At 49.6% G+C, this 26,427-nt stretch overlaps 1 protein-coding gene across 1 annotated transcript in view; it reads right to left on the reverse strand.

Moving 5' to 3' along the window:
- Positions 1 to 26,427, reverse strand: part of PYCR3 (pyrroline-5-carboxylate reductase 3) — a 183,617-nt gene that overhangs the window by 14,737 nt on the left and 142,453 nt on the right. The gene's annotated exons all lie outside the window — the stretch shown is intronic.

Below are 26,427 nucleotides of genomic sequence, written 5' to 3' on the forward strand. Positions count from 1 at the left end.
GCAGGTGTGCCGTTAGCTATAGGTGATGTAAAAAGTCTATTAGTTTCAGCAATCGGGGACCAAGCAGACACAATCTGGGAAAGGGCAGAGTTCCCGGGAGTAACGATGAGCTGTGACAGACACGATGGATCACCATTCAACAATGTTCGAGCACAAGTGTGGGATGCGTTGCGGCATGCATTTCCAGACGTTCCAGATTTACATGCAGTAATGCAGTGCACGATGGAGGAGAACGAGGATCCTGCGCAATTCATTTTGCGAGTGCAAGACTTATGGAGAAGCGAAACTGGTACGGCATGGAACCAACAGCTTTATTCTATTTTATCATTAAAAAGGGGTTGCCGAAAGAGGTACAGAAGGCCTTGGACAAAATAGCTGGGATCGAAGCCAAAGGGTGGCCTGAAATTCAGAGCATAATTGTACACCACTGGAGGAGGATCAAATAGAAGGAAAAGGAGGTCACGCAAAAGAGACTGGCTGACGAAGCAAAATTGGTACAGACGAAATTAGTGAAGGTCGCCACCATTACTGCCAGTGCAACAGCAGACAGAGGAAACGAAGGAGAGGAAAACGCAGAAGGAAGGCCCGTTGGGATAGCAGCGCAGTGTGTTGGAGAGGACTAAGGACAGTGGAACGGAGAGGAATAGCCATGCCAAGGATCGCAGTGGCAGAACAGGCCGGGCCAAGGAAGAGGTGGGTACCGCGGGCAAAGGGGAGGATACGGAGGAATGGGAAACAGAGGGTATGGTGGGCAAGGACCAAGGGGAGGACAACAGGGGTCGTGTTGGAATTGTGGCAGATGGGGACATTATTCACGAGATTGTAGAATGCGACCATCAGGGTATTTTCAACAGCAACAACAACAGCCCATGAACAATGAACAGGGGTGGGGCTGCCCACACCCAGGTAGCCTTTGTGGAGCTCCAATGGGGATGGGGGGACAACAGGATCAATACTGCTATGACCTCTAAATGCAACAGACAGCCAGCCCCACAACAGCAGCAGCAACAGCAAAACGCACTACAGCCTATGGCGAGACAAAACCCAGTTGGGAACATAAACAATAACCCTTTTGCAGCGGCCGCAAACGGTGCCCCTGCACCATTTCGCGGCGTAACGGTCGTGGGTGATCACGTTTTTTCAATGCCAGGTCAGCAAAGATACCAAGACTAGGACAGCCCACAGGGAGCACTTGCGTGTCCAGTCCTATCCACCACACAAAGTGCAAATGAGGAACCACTAGTGGCGGCATAGATAGGAAACAAGCAGTTTATCTTTATGGTAGACTCTGGAGCAGAAAAACCATGCCTCACAGAAGGGCGGTTTCAGCTCTCGGGAAGAAATCTGGAGACGCAGGGGTTCTCTGGGGCTATTTTAAAAGTTCCTTATACAAAAGATCTTGATGTAACAGTGGGGGGAAAAACAGTGCGTGCACCCTTATTGTATTACGAAGACGCGCCAATCAATTTGATGGGACGAGACCTACTCAGTAAGTCAAACATGACCATAGCCTTTACTGAAAGAGGAATAGTGTGCTCGACGCCAGGAGTATGCCCCGTACGAGCACTCTTTATAATAAGCACAATTACAAAGGAAGTTGCAGTAATAGGGATTCCCATTGACATGGACATGTTCGTCTATGGAATGGAGGTATTAGCCCAAGTAGTGCCTGAAATAAGACAAAAAGAGTGGAGAATACCATCCGACTTTATATTCCGCCCAATCACACCAACAGATGTAGTACCAGGCACAATTATGTCTATAGACATTGAGGCAGTTCAAGTTTCCAACAAACGCATTGTGGTCATAGGCCTGGACATGCAAGGACGCGAGTGGAGAAGTGTGCTATGTATAGAGCCAAACATAATGCTAAAAGATAATTCTTCATCAGTAATGTTTACTGATTACGAAAGGGATGGAGAAATAATAATGGAAATAAGCATACCATGTGACATTATGATTCAATACAGAGAAATACACAACCCACTCATGGCTAACATAAAGGCCCCACTGACAATATTTGAAGAAGACATGGCCAGGGTAGCACCTGAAATTTGGACTACAGGACCACACGATGTAGGATTGTTGCACGAGGTAACTCCCATAAAAACAAAACTGAAACCAGGTGCCCTCCCATCCAGAGTGAAACAATACCCCATATCCAAAGAAGCAGAGGAAGGTATTCGAGAAACAGTGAATGCACTCCTAAGCCAAGGTATCTTAGTGCCATCAACTTCCCCATGCAACACAGCGATTTTTCCGATTAAGAAAGCAAAAGGAGGGGCGTGGAGAATGGTCCAGGACCTCCGCCCACTCAATGACGTCATCCAAAAAGAGTTCCCTTTAGTGCCTAACCCGTCATCAATATTGTGCAGTATACCAAAAGAGGCAACTTGCTTCACTGTCATTGATCTGAAAAATGCCTTTTTCTCTGTGCCACTTGCACCAGAGTCGCAGTACCTTACAGCTTTTACATTAGGAAACAGATATGAACATTGCAGTCTCCCACAGGGGTCTTGCGAGAGCCCAAGCATTTTTAACAGAGTACTACGAGAAGACATTGGCAACATAGATGTAGGGAGCACCATTATGAAGTACGTAGACGATTTACTCGTCTGCAGCAAAACAGAAGAAGAGTGTAGAGAAGACTCAATAACACCGCTTAACGTATTGGCTGCCAAAGGATACAAGGTGGACAAAGGAAAGTTACAATACTGCCTTGCTGACGTTGTGTATCTTGGCCAGCAAATATCTAAAGATGGAAAAAGAATACTACCAGACAGAGCACCAGCCATTCGACACATTATCATACCAAAAACAGTGAAGGACATGCAGAAATTTCTTGGCATATGTAACTATTGCTGAGCGTGGATCCTCGATTACGCAGCATACACACGGCCAATACTACAAGCACTGAAAGAAGCCCAAAAGAACAGAGCCCCAATAAAATGGACACAGGAGACAATTGCCCAATTCTCTCGATTAAAAGACCTTATTTCAGACGCCCCAGTCCTTGCAAATCCAGATTATGAAAGGGAATTTTTCCTGTTTTCACACAGCAATGGAACATTAATGACAGCAATATTGACACAAAAGACATCACTAGGCCACAAACCATTGGCATACTACAGTGGAATATTAGACCCAGTAATGCAGGGACATTTCGCTTGTGAACAGGCCCTCGCTGCAGCAGCCTTCGCTATTGAGAAAAGTGCCACAATCGTAATGGGATGTTCAGTGACGCTATATGCGGAACACTCATTATTTGCTATCTTGGAAAGATCAAAATCTACTCTCACAACACAGAGAGCCTCTGCTTATGAAATAATAATATCAAGTCCAAATGTACATGTGGTCAGATGCAAGACAGTGAACCCAGCTACCTTCATTACAGAGCCATGCACAACTGAGGATTTACAGGAACACGATTGTAGCACATATGAGGGAGAGGGCGATGACATTCCCAAAGCAAGCGAAAACGCCCTTACAGAAGGAGAAATTTATTTCATAGACGGGTCAGCATCCATAAACTCAGACAGGAGAGAAACATGTGGGGATGGCGGTAGTGTGCATAGAAGAGGACACATACAAAGTGATTGTTCAAAAACGCCTCCCCTCACACTACTCTGCACAAGCAGCCAAACTGACTGCACTAATCAGTGTGTTACACACAGCCAAAGATTGTGCCGTGACAATATATTCAGACTCAGCTTATGTCACCACCACAGTTCACTCAGGACTATCACGTTGGCGAAGGAGAGGGTTCAGAAGAGCAGATGGGTCCCCTGTACAACATGCCACGTTGCTAAATGAACTAATAGAAGCTTTAGCAGAGCCATCGATATTAGCGGTGGTTAAATGCCAAGCCCATACCCATAACACAGACGCCGTCTCAATGGGTAACGCGGCAGCTGACGCAGCAGCGAAGGAGGCCTCGTACTTCAATAAGACACCAACATCAGAGTATATTGTGAAAACAACCACAGCAGAAGCATACAATAACACGCCCACAGCACAGTTGATAGAACTCCAGAGAAGGGCCCCACCGGAAGAGCAGGAGTTGTGGGGCAAACGAGGGTGTAAGCAATCAGCCACAGATCTCATTTGGAGACAGGAAACGACAGGCAAGGTAGTGATGCCCGTAGAATTATTAGAAGTAGCATTCCAACAACTGCATTTCCCAGCTCACGTTGCAAAACACCACATTGCTTCAGATATTCAAGAGAATTGGTTTGTTCCTAATCTACACCAATTTGTCTAAATTTGTGATTGAATGTACTACATACCAAACTTACAATTCAGGAATGACATTACGAACCCTGCGTGGCACTTTGCCACGCCCTACAGGTCCATTTAGAGAACTACATATCGATTACGCCGATATGGGAGAAAGATGTAATGGAGCAAAATGCTTGATTGTGGTGGTATGCTCTTTTTCACGGTGGGTAGAAGCGGGCCCCTGTCCCCATCCTGATGCAAAATGTGCTGCCAAGTTCTTTGTGCGAGAAGTATTCTCGTGGTGGGGAATATGTGACGTGATCAGTTCAGACAATGGCACACACTTTGTGAATGACCTCTTCAAAGAAGTAACCTCCCTTCTGGGGGTGAAACACAAACTATGTTCGATTTATCATCCAATGGCCAATGGAGTTGTGGAGAGGATCAACGGGCTGCTCAAAAGCAATTTATCGAACTTATGCAGCACGCTGAAAATAAATTGGGTATATTGTCTGCCCCTAGCACTGTTCCAACTCAGAAACCAACCATGCAAGGATCATCAGCCTGCACGAAATCGTAACGGGAAGGAGAATGCACACACCGCTCTCCCCTGTTAAGAGGGTGTCTGATGCGCACAGAGCTGCCACAGTGCTGGGAGAAGAGTTTAAGGAATACCCAACACAGCTAACGCACGCAGTACGCAGCATAGCAAAACAAATTGTTTCACCATTTACTGAAAATGTAGCAACAGACACCTCCATGCCGATAGCAGTCAGCCCGGAGGGGCCTTTAATGCCAGGGGAGCAGATTCTTGTTAGAAATTTTGTAAGAAGGTGGAATTCACCAAGATTTCATGGTCCATACACAGTGGTGTACAGCACCCCAACTGCAGTTAAAGTTACGGGGTTAAAGTACTGGGTGCACCTCTCAGACGTGAGAAGGGCACACAGTGTTACACCGCCCCAAAATGAAACCGACTGTGTGCACGCCATAACTGGCACAAGTTGACATGATGAAAATTGCAACTTAGACAGGGAAAGTATAGGGGAAAAGCAAAGGTTTTACATATTTTGTCTCTCTTTTTTTCCTCATATAAATCGTGTTTTTTCTATGTTTTCCTCATTATTTCCATGATGAAATGAAAAGGAATTATTAAATGCCTAACTGAGTAAAGAAATGAAAAAGAATGAACAAGTGCAATTATGTTTCTTTTCATATGACTTAACGAATTTGTCTCGCCCACATAGGTTCAACATGAGCCAATGCGACTAGATGGCTGAGCAGGCTGAAATGTTAGATAGAAATAGGGATGCCACTAGGGCCAGTAGATTAAATAATTTGGAATGTGTTATAAAATATGCTGCCATACCATTTGCAATAATGATGTTTTAACTTATTTGGTATAATGTTGTTTTATATGCGGCAAATGAAATGAACAAAGGGGGGGAGTGGAACTGATATGACAAAACCAGGGCCTAAATTAATATGGACTGAAGCAACGGCTATTTTGAAGGACACTTATAACATTGAATTGAATAGTAAAAATATAACGTTGCCCCTTGAACAATTGCACGTAAACAAAACTGCTATTCCATTGTTGAATAATACTGGAGCCAAGGAAATAGAGCTTGGATGGAATGTAAATAATGATTACTATTGGTCAACTAATTCCAAAAATACAAGCATGCGTACACACTGCACCAGAAACCACTACTGAATACACACGTCACCATGAACAACATAGATGAAGCATGGTCTAGAATATTCCCGCTGCAATATCCACGAGTTGGTACCCAATTAAAAAACAAAAGGAGGAGAAAAAGGGGGGTGGGAAAAAACAGATACGATATTTATCATGCCCTGGGGTTAGATGAAATAGAGGACCCCCGACACCCTGACCAATCAAACAAATGGTATTCAGACATGAGCGCCGCAGCAAAGCAAGCAATGAAAGTTATGTGTGCTCACTTATTCCTCACGCAACTGTAACCCCAAAAATGTTAATCCCACAGGAAGTACCCTTGTCTGAGGTCCAATGTTTGATTTATCTGATGCTGTGTAGAATAAAAGACATTTCAAGCACACACAGTCACTATGGAAAAATTGGAAAACGAACAAACTTGCACCAGCAGACGACAAGGAGTAATCTGCCCCAAGGAGCCATTTTTCGTTATAAAAGGGACAAGATATGCAGATGACAAGTGGCATGATGAAACGATTGAATGCAAAGCTGAGGGTCTTCGAGGGCTGCCAGATGAAACATATGAATGGGCAAAAGAAACGTGCATCCCCATCTGGTCACAGCATATCACCAAGCTGACATGGGTCACACCCCTGGAGAGACCCATAAAGATTCAAAAGGAAATACCGCACAAACTTTGCTTCCATGGAGAAGGGAAGGTGAACATGGGAACCGTGCGCCAGTGCAATAAGACTTTAATAATGCCAGTTATGAAAAAAGGCACTGCTGCATTAATGGACATATACTGGATCTGTGGCAAACAAGCTTACCTGCATCTCCCAGCATCCTGGAGGGGCACTTGTGCCCTAGCCACACTTCACTCAGCACTAATGGTGATACCAGAGAGCCACGTCCAGTTTACAGCAAGGCCTTCGGCTGACACATCGACAGCAGGGCAATCGGCTGAACCATAGACAGCGCCGATGAGACAATCACAGAGCCCCCAGCATACAAACTATTGTCAGAAGAAACTTTGAAAACCAAGTTGTCACGCAGTAAAAGATCCAATTATATTTCGTCCAAATCATCAGAACTCCTTGCTGAAATCCCACAACAGTATAAGCTTTTCTCATCTGCAGAAACATTCTTCGCATCATTTCTAGCACCAGGCGTTCAAGCAAGGGCAAACGCGAAATGGCTGCAGATAACACGCTGGGAGCTTATCGAGCTGGCCAACGACACTGAAGAAGGATTCAACATCATAAAAATAGAGCTCTGAGCATTGCGCCTGATGACGATGCAAAACAGATATGTCTTAGATCTTATCACGGCGATGGACGGTGGTGTTTGCAAAAAAAATGGGGGGGGGCGTGTTGCACGTTCGTACCAACTTCCGATGCTGATAACGGGACACTGTCACATGTGATAACAGCAGTGCATAATTTAGGAGAAAGAATGAGAGCAGACGGTGGAGTAGACAACAACACGTAGTTCGACTATCTGTTCAGCTGGATACCATCATGGGTAAACATCGCAGCAAAGATACTCATTCCCATCATAGTCTTTCTTCTCCTAATATTATGTGTGTGCCAACTGAGACTAAGATGCTGTGAAAATAATATGTCTAATTCAGCAATGATGATGGTAACAGTGGGCCGACAGACAATGATGGCTACCATGATAGATGCCCAAGTACAAACCGGAGAATACACCACACCACAGTATTGGATGACTGCCATCTATAGACAGTATGGGGATGTGATTGATAATCTACATTACACTACCATTAGAGAACCAAAAAAACTTGCTGTGGTAAACTAGGTTTGGATAGATTTAGATGGGGATGGTGGGATATACTTAATGGTCACCCCAGAAGAATACGCAAGAAGAGGTAACAGCTTAAGAAGTGTGTGCAAAGCATGGATGCCAATAAAGGGTATACCTGCTTGGGATGAGGCTGTGGCTGAAGCTGAGCGCTACCGAAGGGAGAACGGAAAGAACGGCATAAAGTAGTTCGTTACTTTAGATGTAACGAAAGGGGGGAGTGTATGGGAGCGAGGGGTCCTCAGGCCCCCTCGCGCCGTACGCTCCTCAGTACAAGGCTTGGACCACGTGCCTCCGGTAGTGGGATTGCCCCTTGCCCTTATGTGAAGTTAACCACGGTTGACTGCTACATAGATGGGACTACTGAGCAGGACACGGGGCATCCATCTTTTGTGCCCCCTTTCAACTCCATCTTGGTTAAACAGGCCTCACTGCGATAGTACAGCAATGCTCAGCTCCCCTTCCACAACAGCAGCCAAGGACAGAGACACACACATAAGGCGCCCAGGAAGCTGGCTGGCCCTCACCCTTGCACTCCTCCTGCGAAGGAAAGCTCTGCGCTTCCATTCTCACGCTGAAGCCGGAGAAAGTTGCAACAATCAATATGCTACAGTTTTCTTCCTCTGAGATCACTGTTCGCCTGAGAACCGGCATTTGAACCAGAATGAGCTAAGCACTTTCTGCTCGATTCGTCCTCATAAATGTGCAAGCCACCCACCCCCATTAGAACAATTTATTGCCATCCTGAGCCTGCACCCCCTGTAAGGTATTTCCTTCAAGTGCCAGACCCTCGCCTGTGCTGCGAAACCCACCCAACACACCCACTACTAACCTTAAGCATTTTTACTACTATATATGTTTTTACTTGTACTAATGAGTTTGAAACCTAGCAGATATGCGAAAAACAGCTTGATTCTTCTACATGCACAATAAGGTCAAGGCCTCCAAATAAAGCCACGAATTACCCAATTGTACTGATAATCATTGTGTGCGACTTATGTAGACATGTGACAAGTAGCATAAAATGTTTTAAATAATTTGTTATTTAGCGTGTAACATATTAGCTTAGGTAGTGACCGGACCCTGACCTGCATGGAGCACAATATGTTTTACGTCCGTCAGCTACTCAGCCAACCAGGAGGAAGAGATGCTACCCACACCTATAGCACCACACCGTCTGGCCAATCGGGTCCATTTAGCATTTTTTGTTAGAGTTACTTTAACTGATATAAATACTGGCACTGATGTAAATGGGAGTGTTTTTTGGGTTATTTCCTAGCTGGAGAAATAAACCATCCTTTAAACTCTTGCAGCTGGCTCTAAGTGCCCCTTTCCCCGACAAGGGGTTGTGTTTGCCATTTTATTTTTTCTCTCACACGTAGTAAGACAGGGAAAGGCACCTACACAAGTAATATTAATAGTAACATAAGGAACTGAGAGTTGGTGTCTGCAGGTAATGAAAAGAAAAGGATTTGGTTACGAGAACATCTGCTGAACTATGTTGAATACAGGTAAAATATAAGCAAACACAGCCCCTATTAGGCAGAGTTTGTATGCAGTACCCTCTGGGACCACTACAAACAAGGAACAAGTTACTTACCTGTAACTGTTCTCCAGCATGGGTCTGGCATGGATTCACATTCTCATGAATATTCCCCGTCGTCGGGCTGGGAATCCTCGGTAAAGAAAAAAATCAGTATCAGTTTCGTTTCTGATCTGTCTTTCTTAGTAGTAACCAATCACTGATCTCTGGGTCATACTGCCCCCAGCAATGACTGCCCTCCCCCTAAACCCCGCCTCCGGCAGCCATCCTCAGATTTGGTAGCACGCCAAGTGGCAGTATGACCAAGTGAAGAGCCGCAGAGGGGTAGGTGTGAGGGTTCGCATGTGAATCCATGCCAGACCTATGCTGGAGAACAACAGTTACAGGTAAGTAACTTGTTCCTTCTCCAGCATGGGGTCTGGCATGGATTCACATGCTCATGAATAAAAGAATACATAGCAGTATACACATGCACAACCACGGGAGGTGGCAACAGGCTCAACATTAAGCAATACAACAAGTCAACATTAAGCATCTCTTACCTCCTCACCAGGCTCACCTTAGGCGAACAGGTCGCGCAGCTCTGCTTGGCCGACCCTGGACTCCTCCCTGGAGTCCCGATCGACGCAGTCGAATCTTGTGAAGGTGTGCGTCGACCTCCACGTAGCAGCCCTGCAGATGTCCAGCAGGGGTACACCAGACAGGAACGCTGTGGTAGCAGTGATCGCTCTGGTCGAATGGGCTCTCGGACGGCCGGGCAGCGGTCGGTTTGCCAACCAGTGATAATGCATGATGCAGTCGGAGAGCCATCTGGAAATGGAAGTCTTCGAGATATCCTTCCCTTGATTCACAGACCCAAAGTTCACAAATAGCTGTGACGTCTTCCGAAAACTCTTCGTGCAGTCCACGTAGAACTTCAGCGCTCTGGCTACATCCAGCGAGTGCAAAGTCCTCTCAGCCGGCATCGAATGCAACGGGAAGAAAACTGGTAACACCAAGGGCTCGTTGAGGTGGAAGTCCGACGGCACCTTGGGCATGAAGGAGGGGTGCGTCCTAAGCACTACCCTTGTGTCATGAAAAGTCAAGTATGGAGGCTTGCAAGATAGGGCCTGAATCTCTCCCACTCGTCGTGCAGAGGTGATTGCCACGAGGAATGCGGTCTTCCATGACAGGAACTTCAAGGGCGCCAAGTGCATAGGCTCGAATGGGGCTCCCATGAGCCTGGTCAGCACCGCATTAAGTTCCCACGCCGGGGCAGGAGCCTTCACCGGCGGGAATGAACGGAATAGTCCCTTCATAAATTCCTTTACCAGGCGATGAGACCACAAGGAAGCCCGTCCCGTAGTCCTGGTATATCAGGAGATGGCAGCCAGATGTATTTTTATGGAGGCGTGAGCCAGTCCAGCTTTGGCCAGCGACAGTAAGTACGGCAGCACTTGAGGGGCCGTAATCTGCAAAGGGTTAATCTTCTGTGCACGGCACCAGACAGAGAACCTCTTCCATTTATGACCGTAACATTTGAGAGTTGAGGACGCCCTGGCCTTTGCAAGAACCTCTCTGCAATCAGCCGGGATATCATACGCCCCAAACTCTAGCGCTGCAGGAGCCAGGCCTGCAAGTTCAGCAACTGTGGGTCGTGGTGTAGAATGGCGCCTCCTTCTCTGGAGAGAAGATCCGCGTCCGCCGGCAGCCTGACTGGCTGAGTGAGTCGGCGATGGTGTTTTTTATTCCTGCCAGGTGGAAGGGAACCAGAAACATCCCCTGGGCGACAGCCCAGTGTCACAGATCCTGGGCCTCCTTGGATAGGGCTGGGGATCTGGTGCCTCCCTGCTTCCATATGTAGAACATCGTGGTGGTGTTGTCGGTGAAGATCCTCACCACCTTGTCCTTGAGGGACGGGAGGAACGACTTGAGCGCCCAGAACACTGCACGGAGCTCCAAGATGTTGATGTGAAGAGACCTCTCCTCCGGGAGCCAAAGGCCTCTTGCGTGGAGATCTCTGGTGTGGGCCCCCCAACCCTCCAGAGAGGCGTCCGTAGTTACCGTCTCCTGAAACGCTGGGGTTTGAAAGTCCGTGCCCGTCGTGATGTGAGCCCGGGTGCCCCACCATAGGATCGCCTGACGGAACTCCTCGTCGAGGGGGATCCTGTCCTCGAAGCAGCCCCCCGCCTGAACCCAGCGGGCGTCGAGGAACTCCTGTAGCGGACGCATCCGAAGTCTGCAAAGGGGTACAAGGTAGATGCATGAGGACATCATCCCGAGAAGGGACTTGAGGGACCTCACCCTGGCCACATCTGTGGCTAAACCTTGCCTAGGATGGGCCTTGCCCAGGATGGTTTTGGTTCTCTCCTCTGAAGGGGAGGCCAATTGCTCCACTGTATCGAGCTTCGCCCCCAAAAACAGTGCTACTTGTAACGAAACCAGGTGGGATTTGGGGTAGTTGATGGAGAACCCCAGCTCCGTGAGCAACCGGACGGTCCTCGCCGTATGATGGATGGCGAGTTCCCTTGACCTTGCCCGGATTAGCCAGTCGTACAGGTAGGGGTAGACATGGATCCCCTGCAGGCACAGCCGCGCCGCCACTGGTGCCAGGCACTTGGTGAAAACCCTGGGTGCCGACTTTAAACCGAACGGTAGGGCTCTGAATTGGTAGTGGCGTCCTTGAACCACGAACCTGAGGAACTTCCTGTGCCTTTCTAGAATGGGGATGTGGAAGTAGGCATCCTCCAGGTCCAGCGACGATAGGAAGTCGCCTTCCTCCAGCTGTCCCAGTACGTGCTGGAGGGTGACCATCCTGAATTTCTGCGCCTTGATGTATTTGTTTAACCGATGCAGGTGTAGGAGGGGGCCAACCGCCTGTCTTCTTCCTGACGAGGAAGTACCTTGAGTACACTCGGGAGCCTCCTGGGGACGAGCTCGATGGCACCTTTCTTCAGCATCGCCTTTACCTCCAACAGCAGTTGAGGGACGCTATTCTCCTTCCTGGCCACGGGAGGAATGCGAGGGCACTTCTTTAGGAATTCTAGTGAGTGCCCGTTGGCCAGGGTGTCCAACACCCAACGATCGGTGGGGAAGGACTCCCACACCCTGATGAACTTCGTCACCGGGAGCCAAAGGCCTCTTGCGTGGAGATCCCCAGCTGGGGTGCTTCGGTGGGGGCCCGACCACCCGGCCGGGTCAGTCTTGCTTGGACGCGGCCTTGTCGCCGACAGCGGGAACCCCCTTGCTTGCCGCAACCTCTGTAGGCCTCCTGGGAAGAGGAGCGGGCCGCCTGGCGGTAGGAGGAGGAGCCACCGCTGGATCCTTTGGAGGCACCCTGTCTGCCTCCAGCACTCCGAAAGGGCCGTCGCTGCTGAAGCACTCCAAGGGCCCGGGCCGTCTCCGAGTCGGTCTTGATGGCCTGTAGAGACTCATCCACCGCCTTACCAAAGAGGTTGTTGCCGTCGAACGGCATGTCCAACACTCTGGCCTGGACGTCCTGGCGAAAGACTGTTGCCTTGAGCCATCCTCGTCGTCGGAGGCAAACTCTGTTGCCCAGTTGGCGAAATCCGGTATCGGCAATGTCCGTTGCCACCGTAATGGCGTGATCCAACGCCACCTCGCCCTCCTGCAGAATTCCTAGGGCCTCTGCCCTTTTTTCATCAGGCAGGAAATCTAGCAGGGGAGCTATCTTGAACCAGAGCTCCCTGTCGTAGCGGGCCACGATCGCTAAGGCATTGGCCGCCTTAATTGTCGTCGCCGCTGACGAGATGACCCATCGTCCCATAGAGTCCAACTTCTTGCCCTCGCTGTCCGGCGGGGAAGTGGAAGTTGAAGACGTCACGCCCGCTGCCTTCTTCTTAGCCGCGCCGAGACGACCGAGTCCGGCGTGGGCTGGGCCTTGAGGCACAAGGGGGCGGCATCGGGGACTCGGTACTTCTTCTCGTACCTGTCCCTCTTGGCGGGTGTCATGGCAGGGTTCTTGAGGACGGTAAGCCCCTCGTCCCAGATGTCGAGTAAAGGCACCGCGAGGACCGTCTTCCTCTTAGCCTCTCGTCGTTGGTACAGAAACCCATCCTTTTTCTGTTCTTCAGGGCAGAGCTGGAAGAGCTCTGATGCCCTGGTTATCATGGTGTGGAAAGAGCCAACCTCGTCGGCTGGGATGCCCGCGGGTGGTGGCGACGGGATGTCTGCTGTGTCATCGCCGCCGTCGTCATCCGTCGCCGTCTTCTCACGGCGAGGGGGATGAGGGGTCCACCGGCCTCGCGGGCACAAAGGGCGGAGAGGGGTGGACTCTTCTCCGCTTGTTCGGAGGGTTTCCTGACGGGCCTGGTTCTGGATCCTCCGTCGGGGTCCGTGGTAATCTCGTCCTTATCTCGCTACAGAAGGATTGGATTGCCAACAAAATGGCCGCCGAGCTATCCTGGGGCTCGGGCAATGGCTACGACGGACGGGAAGGCTGTTCCACTGGGCCCTGTTCGTCCTCCCCGTCGCTATCTTCGATCACGTCAGCAGGGACCATCCCCTGGGATCGAACCTTCTCGAACCTCTCGTTGAGGCCTATGGACCTTTCGTTGAGGCCCCTCTCAGTCTCCACCAGTTCCTCCCCAGAGGCTGATTCCGAGTCTGTAGCGGCTACAGGCCCCCCCCTCTTTTTCAGCCGGGGGCTTCACGGGGGTCTTAGCGGTGGGCTGGAAATAGGATTCCCTCCGCGGCAGCAGGGATACTCTGGGCCCAGAGGCCGTTTCCATTGGCGTAGTCTCAGCCGGCTCCGCCAGGGATTGCAGAGACCACTCCGGTAGCCGGGTGGATCAAGGCCCTCACCACCTTAGGTGCGTCCTGGGCCTTCGCCTTGAGGGGAGGGTCAATGCCTCGCTCACCCTTCGAGATCGACCGGGTTCGCTCCAGCGGCCTACCCGGGTTCTCGGACTTCTTCCCCGAACCAGAGCGCTGGCTCGTGGTCGAACGTGCCGGGGAAGTAGCGCCCTGCTGGGCAACCGAATTGCCCGACCTATCGGCGCTCCCGGAGCCCGCAGACTCGCGGTGCTTGGCCTTCTGCTGGGCCCCCCGTCGCTGGGGCGCCCTCAAAGGACTTAGAAGCCCGCTCAACCTTCTTCTTCGCCTTCTCACTTGCTGTGCCCTTCTCCAGTCAGGAGGCGAGGCAGGAACAACGATCTTGTTTGGTCCGTTCCGAAAAGGTTCTTGCAGAACGCACAGTCCTTCTCCACGTGCGTCTTGTCTCCATAGAGGCAGTAGAGACATCGCAAATGCTCGTCCTCCTTGAAAACGTTATATAATCCGCATCCAGGGCAGTTCCTGAACAGCTTGGATCCGGGCGTCGAGCTTCCTTTGTCCTGGGCCATGTCCGTTGAGGTAGGCCGCAGATCTTCCGGAATCCTCCAAGAAGTGTAAACTCGACGAAAACTTCACCCTTGAGGGACGTAGAAGAATTCCGAAACGGGTCCCCGTTATCGGAAGTAGAAACGGTGGAGCTTGATGCTCGATTAAACCTAAAAAATGAGAAAATCTCCTGAAAAAGCGTGAAAACACAGTAAAAAACTCGAGCGCTAAACACGAGGACTCCCAACACTTGAGCGTGCGGTAAAGATCTGAGGATGGCTGCCGGAGGTGGGGCTTAGGGAGAGGGCAGTCATTGGCTGGGGGCAGTATAACCCAGAGATCAGTGATTGGTTACTACTAAGAAAGACAGATCAGAAACGAAACGGATACTGATTTTTTCTTTACCGAGGATTCCCAGCCTGACGACGGGGAATACTCATGAGCATGTGAATCCATGCCAGACCCCATGCTGGAGAACTACGACTACAGGTGTAAGCAAAACCAACCTTTGGTAGAAGTCTGTACTACAGTTTTTGGAAGCGGAGCTGAGCAGCCAGGCTTATGTCAAGAGGGAATGTTAGCTGTAAGGATGTTAAACAGAGGTCTACAATCACAAGTATTCAAATAAACTCTTACACTCAAGGTTTCTTGGTTAAACACTTATTAATTTATTCAACAATCAGTTATAAAACATTCACTAGAAAGAGGCAATCTATATCACACAACAATATACTTCACTACTTCACACAGTACGGGTCTGAGGCATTTAAACTACTTTGAATGCCATTTTGCTCCTCCTTCAGAGTACTTTGAAGTAAGAGCAAAAAGGCATAGGTTAACGAAAAGAAGATAGTTACTCTTTAGACAGTGCAAACAGTTTGAGTTCACCAGAGGAGCCGATTCAATGCAACAGGTTAGGCCAAAGTCAATGGGCTATAGTCTTGTATAGGATAAAGCAGTTCTGGCAGTTAAACGGAAAAGTCTTTCCCAAAGTTCTCAGAAGCAGTTTGTAAAAGAAAGATTCATATGTTGGGTCACAAGCTGAATAGGCCTGCAAGTTGCCAAAGTTCCCACTGCAAAAGTGCTTGGAGGCAAGTTCTCTACATGAGAGTGGGAAACAAAAGAGTCACACTCTCTCTCCAAGTAAGAAAATCAAGTTTTCAAAATCCTGCAAAGTTGCTAGGGGTCTCTAAGGTGAAGAGAATTAGCAAAGTATTGAGAATTCTCCCTAACAGCCCCCTAAGGTAGTTCAAATGAAAACATTATAGGTTTGCAAGCGATGTTCTGTTATATTTTGAAATTGTTATCCTTTCAACAACAGAATCCTGCTCCCTACAATACACTTACATAAAACACCCCACAGCCAATGCAACCTAGCACCATGTACAAACAAGTCTCGTCTCTGGAGATAAAATGTAGATGTGCTCCCAACAAAGAACACATAGGACTAGACAGGCGTGCAGAGCTTGTTTTGGTTCTGGTCTACATGCATCCCGGAAGCAAGACGACACGAAGCAACACAGGTTCGATCCCTGGGTCCGCGCTTAGTGACCTCTGGGTATTTAAACGTGTTATAAATACGCAACTAAAAAAATAAATAAAAAAAGCACATCCCTGTAACTGTGCCTCGATGCCTGCGGGCTGTGTGAGCGCTTTAAAAATGCAAATAAATAAATCCAGCCGCTAAGCTATCTTGCTTTTTGCCCTCTCTGTCCACTAACCCAACACACTTCCTATTTGTCCATAGCTGTCAGACCAGTTTGGGTCCCTGCAAATTGGAGTGCGAGTGTGAGAGTGTGACTTTTAAAGGGGCCATACATGCTTTAATGGCATTCCCTGCATTGAAATGTCTTCTTGTTAAGCCAATAATTGAAAATCACATTCTCTTAAGGTGATGCCTTAGAACCCACTTCAAGACATCCTTTGGACAACAACTCTGACCCGCCAAGCTTAGCCTGATCAAGGAACCCAATCGCTGCCAGACAGCTACTAGTACCTCTCATTGGACCCATTGACTGGCACAGACTTCTACAGCAAGTTTGATAGTTGGGGGAAACCACCGCCTCTGGCTCCGTTCTTTGTACTCTTTGCTCCCTACCTCAATAACTAGGTTGCTTGCGTCAACAATCCCTTGTTGCTACTGCCTTAATTGCCTCCATACATTCTCCTCATTGTGCCCATTGTCTCAGTTAAACTCTATAAAATAATGTAAGCTTATAGACTTCTATCCCTACTTTCAATAAAATAGTAGTTAAAAAATGTGCCTTTACTTTTTCCCAGTGGATTTGGGGTCTTTTCACATGTAGGAAAACAGAATTCAAAGTTGTTAAATGCAAAGGTTTCATTATTTTGACATCTAGTTAAAGAAACCCTTAATTCCTTGGCGTGCACAAGGACTTCCTTTTCCAGTTAAAACGTGTATTGCATCTTACAGTTAGTAGAACAAGTTACTTTCTTACCTGGTAACGTTCTTTCGATGGGATGGTCCGACGACGTATTCCATATCTATGACATGTAATCACCACAGCTGTGCTGCTTCGGAAACTTTTCCGGCGTCTGCGTCCTGCGTCGATGACGTCGATGCGCCGACGTCGAGGACCTCCTCCGACGTCCGACGTCATCCGATGTGATAAGTAGGACGCACGACGCCCGTAGCCTCAGTTGTAGTTTTTTCCCCCCAGAACGTGTGACATAAGTCAACTGCCAGTCAGACACAAAGCCTTGCTGAACGTAAGCTGCAATCGCAAAAGAAATTCTGCAGCGGGGAAGGCAGGGCGGGAGCGATATGGAATACGTCGTCGGACCATCCCATCGAAAGAACGTTACCAGGTAAGAAAGTAACTTGTTCTTCGAGGGGATTGGGTCCTCCGACGTATTCCATATCTATGACAGACTCCCAAAGCAGTACCAAAACAAGGAGGAGGGAAAGAATTTAGAAGCAAAATTTTAGAATAGCCAATCAAATAGCCGAGCAAAGGACCGCCTTGCCAAAGGCCAGATCCTGCCCTCTGATGGAATCGAGGGAATAATGCCGTACAAATGTATGTACTGAAGCCCAGGTGGCTGCATCACAGATGTTGCGAATAGGAACACCCCTCTGCAGGGCAGTAGATGCAGCCACACCCCTGGTAGAATGGGCCCGCAAGCCAGCCGGTGGGTCCTTACCCGCCAAGCGGTAACACTCCGAGATGGCCAAAATAATCCAGCGGGACAAAGTCTGTTTCGTCACAGCTTGCCCCAAACGCTTTCCAGCGTAACCAATAAAGAGTTGATCGTCCACTCTGACCCGGAACATGCGTGAAACATAAAAGCTTAAAGCTCTCCTAGGATCAAGCCTATGGAGCCTCTCCTCTTCCTTACCAGGATTCGGAGGAGGATAGAATGCCGGAAGAACAACCTTCTGGGCTAAATGAAATTCCGTCACTACCTTCGGAAGAAAAGAAGGACCAACTCGAAGGACACCCCTGTCCTTGTGAAAAACAGTGAAGGGTGGCTTAACTGAAAGTGCCCGTAACTCACTCACTCTGCGAGCGGAAGTAACCGCAACTAAAAACACAGTTTTCAGAGTTAACAGCCTCAAAGGGCAAGAATGTAAAGGCTCAAATGGAGCACCCATAAGAAACCTAAGAACAAGGTTTAAATCCCAACCGGGCACCAGGAAAGGTGACGGAGGGAACACATTAGTGAGCCCTTTCAGAAACTGTGAAATTAAAGGGATTTTAAAGTAAGAACACTCTTCAGACGAGAGCTTAAAGATGGACAGCGCCGCCAGGTAACCTTTAATGGTACCCACTTGCAAGCCCCTGTGGGCCAGAGAAAGCAAAAAGGACAGAACCATGGGGATGTCACATGCAAAAGGATCCACATTCCGAACTCTGCACCAGTCGCAGAACTTACGCCAACGGCAACGGTACAGAGACTTCGTTGCTGGCCTACGGGCCGAAAGCAACACCTCCATCACGTCTTCAGGGAGGTCCCAATCCATATACCTCAACCTTTCAGAAGCCAAGCGTGAAGGTTGAGGGATCCGACCTCTGGATGGAGAACCTGACCCCCCTCCCGTGAGAGCAGATCGTCTCGGTAGGGAAGACGACGTGGAGGGCAGATGGACAAGTCGAGAAGGTCCGGGTACCACGTCCTCCGAGCCCACACCGGAGCAATGAGGATCATCCGGGAACCGAACTTCCGTAACCTCCGCAGCACTTGCGGGATGACGGGGACTGGAGGAAACGCGTACAGCAGCGGGAATGACCACTCCACCACGAACGCGTCTCCCAAGGCTCCTTTCGGAGGAAATTCCCGCGAGCAAAACCTTTCGCACTTCCGGTTGACACTGGAGGCGAAGAGATCCACTTGAGGGGTCCCCCAAAGGGCGAAGATCTCCAAGAGAATCTCCTGAGCCAACTCCCACTCGTGAGAGATCGCGCTCTGCCTGCTCAGAGCGTCTGCCGTCACGTTTTCGTCTCCGGCCAGATGAACTGCCGAGATCGAAACTTCCTGCTGGATGGCCCAGAACCCGAGCTGCATCGCCTCCCTACACAGAGGAAGTGACCCTGCCCCCCCCTTTTTGTTGAGGTAGTGCATGGCCACTGTGTTGTCCGTCAGGATCAGGACATTCTTTCCTCTCGTAGTCGGCAGAAAAGCCTTCAGGGCTAGCCTGACGGCCCTCAGCTCCAACAGATTGATATGGAGTCTGGACTCCGACGGAGACCAACGACCGCTGACTGTCAGCCCGTTGGCATGAGCTCCCCATCCCGTGAGGGATGCATCCGTCACGATTGTCACCTCCGGCCAGGGAAGCCAAAATAGAGCCCCCTTTATCAAGTTGCCTTCGACGGCCCACCACAGAAGGTCCTGGGCGACCGAGGGCGGCACCTGAACCGGGTCCGACATCCTGCCGGAGGACTGCGACCATTGCGTCTTGAGTGCCCACTGCAAAGATCTCATTCGCAGGCGAGCCTCTGGCACCAGAAGAATGCAGGATGCCATGAGGCCGAGCAACCTCAAGAACTCGAACGCTGGGAGCGTCTGGGCCTGCTGAAACTTGTGCACCATCTGCTGAATGTGAAGAGCCCTCCCCTGGGGAGGAAAACACTGCCCCAGGGAAGTGTCGAGCACTGCTCCGATGTACTGGAGCCTCTGTGTTGGCGTCAAATGGGACTTCTTTAAATTGAGGGAGAAGCCCAGCCTGTGAAGGGAGTGGCAGGTGACGGACAGATGATCCAGGACTTGCTCGGGAGAGCTCCCCCTGATCAACCAATCGTCCAGGTAGGGGTAGACGTGAATCCCCCCTTGCCTGAGATGCGCTGCCACCACCACCATGAGCTTGGTGAAAACCCTCGGGGCGGAGTGCAATCCGAACGGCAGGACCCGAAACTGAAAGTGCGAGTCGCCAACCGCGAACCTCAGGTACTTCTTGTGCTTGGGATGGATCGGCACATGGAAGTAAGCATCCTTGAGGTCGAGTGACACCAACCAGTCCTGAAGCTGAAGGGCCTGGAGGACTTGAGCGAGAGTAACCATCTTGAACTTGTCCTTCCTGAGGAGTTTGTTCAAACCGCGCAAGTCCATGATGGGTCTCAATCCCCCGTCTTTCTTGGAAATCAAAAAATAAGGGGAATACCATCCCTTGTTCCTCTCCGCTACAGGCACCAGTTCTATAGCGCCCTCCTCCAGCAGGGCTTGAATTTCCTGCGCAAAGAGCGGATCCGGACACTTCAAAGAGAGGTTCCCCGGTGGATTGTCGCGAGGCCTGTGCCGAAAGGGAAGACAGTAGCCGTGGGTTATGATCTCCAGAACCCACACATCCGAAGTAATGGCTTGCCACTCTACAAGATGCTGCGCCAGCCTTCCCCCAACCGGCGAACCATGGGACCTGGCCTCATGACTGAGTAGGAGCGGCTGCGGCGTTACCTGAGGGCAAAGAGGCAACTGCCCGAGCGGCCTTGGCACCACGGGTACCCTGTCGTCCACCTCTGGTACCCCTGCGTTGGCCTCTTTGACTGCCAGCTCCTCTCGCTTTACTGAAGGTCGAGTAATAGCGAAAGGAACCACCCCTCCACTGCTGTCCCCTAGGACGAAAAGGCGGAGGTTGGCGAACTGCAGCGCCCAACGACTTCGCTGCAGCTTTTGAGGTCTGCAACCTCTCAAGGCTCTCGTCAGCCTTGCTGCCAAAAAGGTGTTCACCGTCAAAGGGCATGTTGAGGAGCCGGGACTGCACATCAGGAGCAAACCCCGACTTCCGCAACCACGCAAACCTGCGTATCACGGTGCTCGCCGCCATGGACCTACTGACGCATTCAGCCAAGTCCAGACCCGACTGAACGGACTCACACATGGCATCCTTACCATCCTGGACCATAGCAAGGAAACCATCCCGTTCATCCCCTTCGGGAATATGTTCAGCCGCTAACGCAACACAGTTCCACAGAGTGTGCGTGAAACGTGACAAGGCACAAATGGAGTTGGCCGCCTGAAGCGCCATACCACCAGAAGAAAACACTTTCTTCGCCCAGCCATCAAAACGTTTGTCGTCCCTATCAGGAGGGATGGTAGGGTACGACGCCTGCTTTGCCGGGGCCGCCTGCACCACCAAACTTTCCGGAGTGGGGTGCCTGGTCAAGTAGCAGGGGTCGCTACTGGCTGGACGGTATTTACGCGACAAGGATCTGCCCACCGCCGGGAGACTCTCCGGAGCAGTCCAAGCCACCGCCACCCTTCTCTGTAAAGCCATATGGAACGGCAGTACCGGGTCAGATGGGGGACCAACATCAAGGATGTCCGTCAGATCATCCTGCACAAACTCCCCTGGGGGAGCAGACCATCCCAGATACTCAGACACCCTAGCCATAAGGCGCCGGTACGAGGAATCGGCATGGGAGCCAGGCTCAGGCCTACAAAATTCCACCTCCGGAGAGGTGTCCAGTCCACTGGCATCATGCAGTGACTGCCTCAAATCGTCAAACTGACTATGGCCCGAGACAATGTCATCTGGCACCTGACTAGGAACCAGGCCATCAGAATCCTCATCCGCCTCTGAAATATATTCCAGGTGGCGAAAAGGCACCCGAGAGTGCTTGCTCTTAACCAGAGCCTTCCTAGGGGGTACACCCGTGACACGGGGCACCTCCGACACGAAAGGCGTCGATGGCATCGAGCGAATCGGCGCCGACGTCGAGAAAACCGGCAACGGCGCCGAGAGGATTGGCGTCGACGAAATCGGCGTCGAAGACAGATGCAGCGCCTCCAGTATCGGCAGCGTCGACACAGCCCTCGAAGCCGGAGCCCCGAGCGTGTCCCTCGACGACCTGATCGTCGATGGCTTCGACGACTTCCTCGAAGCCGGAGTCTCGAGAAAGCCTGTTGACGCCTCAGACGTCGATGTCTTCCTCGAAGACTTCACAGGAGCACACGGTCTTGAACGCGTCGAGGACCGGGACCTGGAACGGGTACGGCGAGAACGAGCCTCCTTGTCCGAACGGGACCGCTCCCGTGACTCGTGCCGACCACTCTTGCGAGCGGTGTCTCTCGACCTCTCACGGCCGACCCCACTCGGGGGCGCGGACGGCTGAGTACCCTGCGACTCAAGAATCGCCAACATTTTCTTCCCGAAGGAAGCCCATTCCTCCGGCGTCGCACGGCTGGTGGGGTAACCGACGTGCCGTGCAGAATCCTCGGAAGAGGACCTGGAAGGCGACCGGTGACGGCGCTTCCGAGAATGCCTCGAAGAGGCTGAGGAGTGGCAAGACCCACTCCTAGAAGAAGACCGACGAGACTTCCGACGATGACGCGGAGAGTCACCCCTCGAATCATCCGTCGAAAGCCCCGCCGACTTCGACTTCCGGGGCTTGGACACCCGACCTACCGACAACAACTTCTTACGTTCGCGTAAGGCTTTGGACGTGAGCGACTGGCAGTCGATACAGTCATCCGTGTCGTGGGCCTCCCCGAGGCACTAGAGGCAGGCGTCGTGCGAGTCAGTCACCGACATCTTGGACCCACACTCCCCGCACTTCTTAAAGCCCGGACGCGGGGTTGAAGACGAAGTGGAAGACATCGCCGAAGGAAATTCACAAACGAACAGGTTCGAAGAACCAGAAAGAACAGAACTCCAAAGAGTCGAGGCTTAGAACCGAGAAACACGAAGCAACACGTTCGCAGAAAAAACGGAACTGAGGCTACGGGCGTCGTGCGTCCTACTTATCACATCGGATGACGTCGGACGAGGTCCTCGACGTCGGCGCATCGACGTCATCGACGCAGGACGCCGACGCCGGAAAAGTTTCCGAAGCAGCACAGCTGTGGTGATTACATGTCATAGATATGGAATACGTCAGAGGACCCAATCCCCTCGAACTACTCATCTGAGCATCTTCTGGGTAACCTACATCCTGTTATTTGAGGGTGCTGCACTAAGAAAAAAATGCAATGTACAATCTGATCCAAAAAATAAAAATTCTAAAAAGGCACTTCACAAATTAACAGATTCTTGGGTTTGAACGGGGTACGCCTTCATACAGCCTTGTTGCAGGATAATCACACCAGGAAGGTTATTGATCCTTTGTTTTCTCAAAAGACAAATGCTAATTTATCCTGTGTACTTTCATCTATTAGGAAAGGCCAAAGGAATGAACATTGCATATTTCACTTTAAGTAATGTTAAACGTTCTTTGAGGTTACTTCCGACTGCATATGTTTAGGAGTTCCCCACTTTTGTTTTTTTTAAAGACTTGTGCGCCGCATTGGTGCTATGTGAAAATGTCGCCAGGAAAATAGTCATGTGAAAAATTAGGTTACAAAATGTTGTCAAAATATACAAGTAATATACAGTGTGAAAATGCCACCAGTAATGTTGTCAAAAAAGCTCATTTTAAACAAGTACAAGGCTGTAACCCCAAAATGACCCAAACCTCCTATAAAACCAGTCAATCGCCAGCCCGCAACAATGAACCTATTCCCAACACTAACTGCAACCATTATTCTACTCCCATCCTGTACTTCCCATAACCATTCGACACTCCAAAGTACCTTCTTTACATGTGCCGCAATAAAAAACACCATATGAATAAATAGAAAATGGAGACCCTAACTCAAACTCCATCACTAGTCCTCCACAAATTCCATAGACCTTACCTTAACCCAAACCCTTGCTCCAATGCTACATTTAGCCTTACCACATCCTGATCGCCCCATCATACTCTGAAATCAGCCCTCCATTTCCCTTTCTTTAACTGTAACCCACACTTACTTTGTTAACCTTAGCCTTACCCTAACCCCATCTCAACACTTACTCTTCCTCAACCCCTAAACAAACTAACGTCACCAGCCCTCCACAACCATCCAACCTCAACCCTTACCCTAATTCTAAGTGAAATCTTTACTCTAACCCTAACCTTTCCCCATCTACTGCCCCCAGACCCCACAATCCTAATGCATACCCTAACTGCACTGCATTTTTGGCTAATTTGCAGAAGCATTTTGTACTACTTTTTGGGCGATTGTTTCACTGCAAAGGTATTTTCACCACACTTTGTTCACTGAATACACTATTAGTTGGCAACATTTTTACTGGATACCTCTGTATTAAGCGGTCTATATTGGCCTTGATAAATTTCATGGATTTTCCATTGGACCTCCATTTGAAGTGTGCCTGGATTACAGCATTACACCACTAAAGGATGCAAACCTGACCATTCCATAAGTCTTACATTCAACACTGGAAACCCAGGAACAGGTGCTCATTCTACAGCTTCAAGGAAACAAAAGGCACAGGTGGGTGGCAGATGAGCGATGCTCCTGAGCCCTGGACTTTAGATGTAAAGATGTTATCCTGTTCATGGGAAACGGCAAATAAATTTCCAGGATTTTAGAGCATCTGCCGCTGCACCTGTTGCAGACTAACACAACAAAGTGAATCCAGCTATCGTGAATCAGAAGCACTCACACTTTGATTAAAGAAATTGGGACAAGATATAGTAACTTATCAAAAGTGATTTATATTTGCAGTTGCTTTCAGATCACAATCGGCCAACACCACAGTTTTAACATTTACCTCATTTTTAACAGGAAAATTCAATGTGAATTGCATCGGATGAAATTCCATTGCTCCCGTTAGAAACTGCCTCAATGGTGGAGATGTAGTAAGCCGACTGGAGATCATGGGTCTGCTTGGGTTGAGGCAGGAGACATCCTCTGGACTGCGATACCTGCGCCACCACTTTTCAAGGGATCTTATCGAGCGTTTGTTGGCGTTGAGCTCGGATGTGTATCAGGGTGCGACTAGACTTGAGACGCGTGGATATCCACTAGTTCTTGGGCGAAGAGGTTAAATATATCCAGGATGGTTGAGGCATTCCCTGTGGTGGGAAACAATGTGAACATTCCTCTTGTGAACCTAGAGGGAAATTACTGAAGGCATGGCATTCAATCATAGCCTTGCCTTGGTGAGGGAGCTTTGTGATATGAGAAAGTGATTGCGGCATGGTAGATCAAGTCATGTAGGACAGGATTCAAACATGGGGGAAGAGAAGGCGAGTACTAGGTCAAGCTTGCGGCCTTTGACATGCATGGGGAATCTGTGTAAGGTCCATGGAGTTCATCAGAGAGAATAAGGAGTCACGTAGATCTTTTACTGGTTGGGACTCTGGGACGTTGAAGTCCCCAAGGAGGATGTTATTAGAGTAGGAGACTTGTTGCCTAAGACAAAAAGTGGTTAAGATCATTGATGAAGCTACCACTCCCTTGAGGTAGTATAAATAAGGTGGAATGTTATGGAGTATTTGCTTGAGATGGGAACTGGCATGAGAGGGATTCAAAGAAGCTGTGCAGGGCCATGACTCCCACCCCACCTCCAGTCTTTGCAGTAGTCAGTATGTTGGTTATTGCAGCAGTGGGGTAGGAGGACATTCAGAGGCAGGGCGAGGAGGGTGTCAACTACGTTTCCATAATCAAAATGGCATAGTGATCATTGTTGATTATGCCATCAGCGATGAGTGCGACCGCTGAGCAGGCGCTAATCATAAGTGGGTGGATGCCAATAGTAGGTGAAAGCTGCAGGGTTCTACGGGGGGGTGGGGGATCAGGTTCATATGGGTAGCTGTGCAGGGCTGCGCGATCCATGGAGAGGATGGGAATGGGTCGTGGCGACAGGAAACACCTGCGAAGGTCTACCCCAGAACAAGAAGTGCTGCTTCAATAATTTTACAAAGAACACTAATAAAATCTGTGATATTATATTTTTTATGTTAAGATTGCCCATTGATATTTCTGCTGCCAAAGGTTTTATTGTAATTCTGCGGTTGCTATATCCATTTCCGAGTTATTTTTCGACGTGTTGATCATGGGGGTCACATATGTTTTCATGGTTCTTTCATTGAACCATCCTAGGAATTGCAGGAAGGACCTCTCCGAATGACTTTCAGTAGTGCAGTCTATTTTGAATGCATGTGCTTGCTTTGCAGGGACATTTAGTAGCAGCCTTTGGTATTACACCATTTTACAAGAAGTGCTGCTTTAATATTTTTACAGAGATCACTGTGATATTATTTCATACTGGCACGTATGATGGTGCTGCCCGTCTTTACAGCGACCTATGATAACAGGCTGTGACAATAATATAGCAAACGCACACACATCTACATGCTTGCCGAGCCCTTCCAATTCCCTACCCCACTACAAACATCCTCCCTCCTTTCCAACACAGACACAGGCTTACCTGGAACATCCACAGCTTCCCTCTGCCAGCCCGGGCGAGCCCGTCAGCTCCTAACTGATGTGCATTCCGTAGTGTGACAGTTCATTTAGAAAGACTGCTCAAAGTCTGCTGTCCACCAATGTCTTTAAA

The sequence above is a fragment of the Ambystoma mexicanum genome, chromosome 5q, assembly GCF_040938575.1.
Source record: "Ambystoma mexicanum isolate Mex_15411 chromosome 5q, UKY_AmexF1_1, whole genome shotgun sequence".
In the NCBI taxonomy this organism is placed as follows: domain Eukaryota; kingdom Metazoa; phylum Chordata; class Amphibia; order Caudata; family Ambystomatidae; genus Ambystoma; species Ambystoma mexicanum.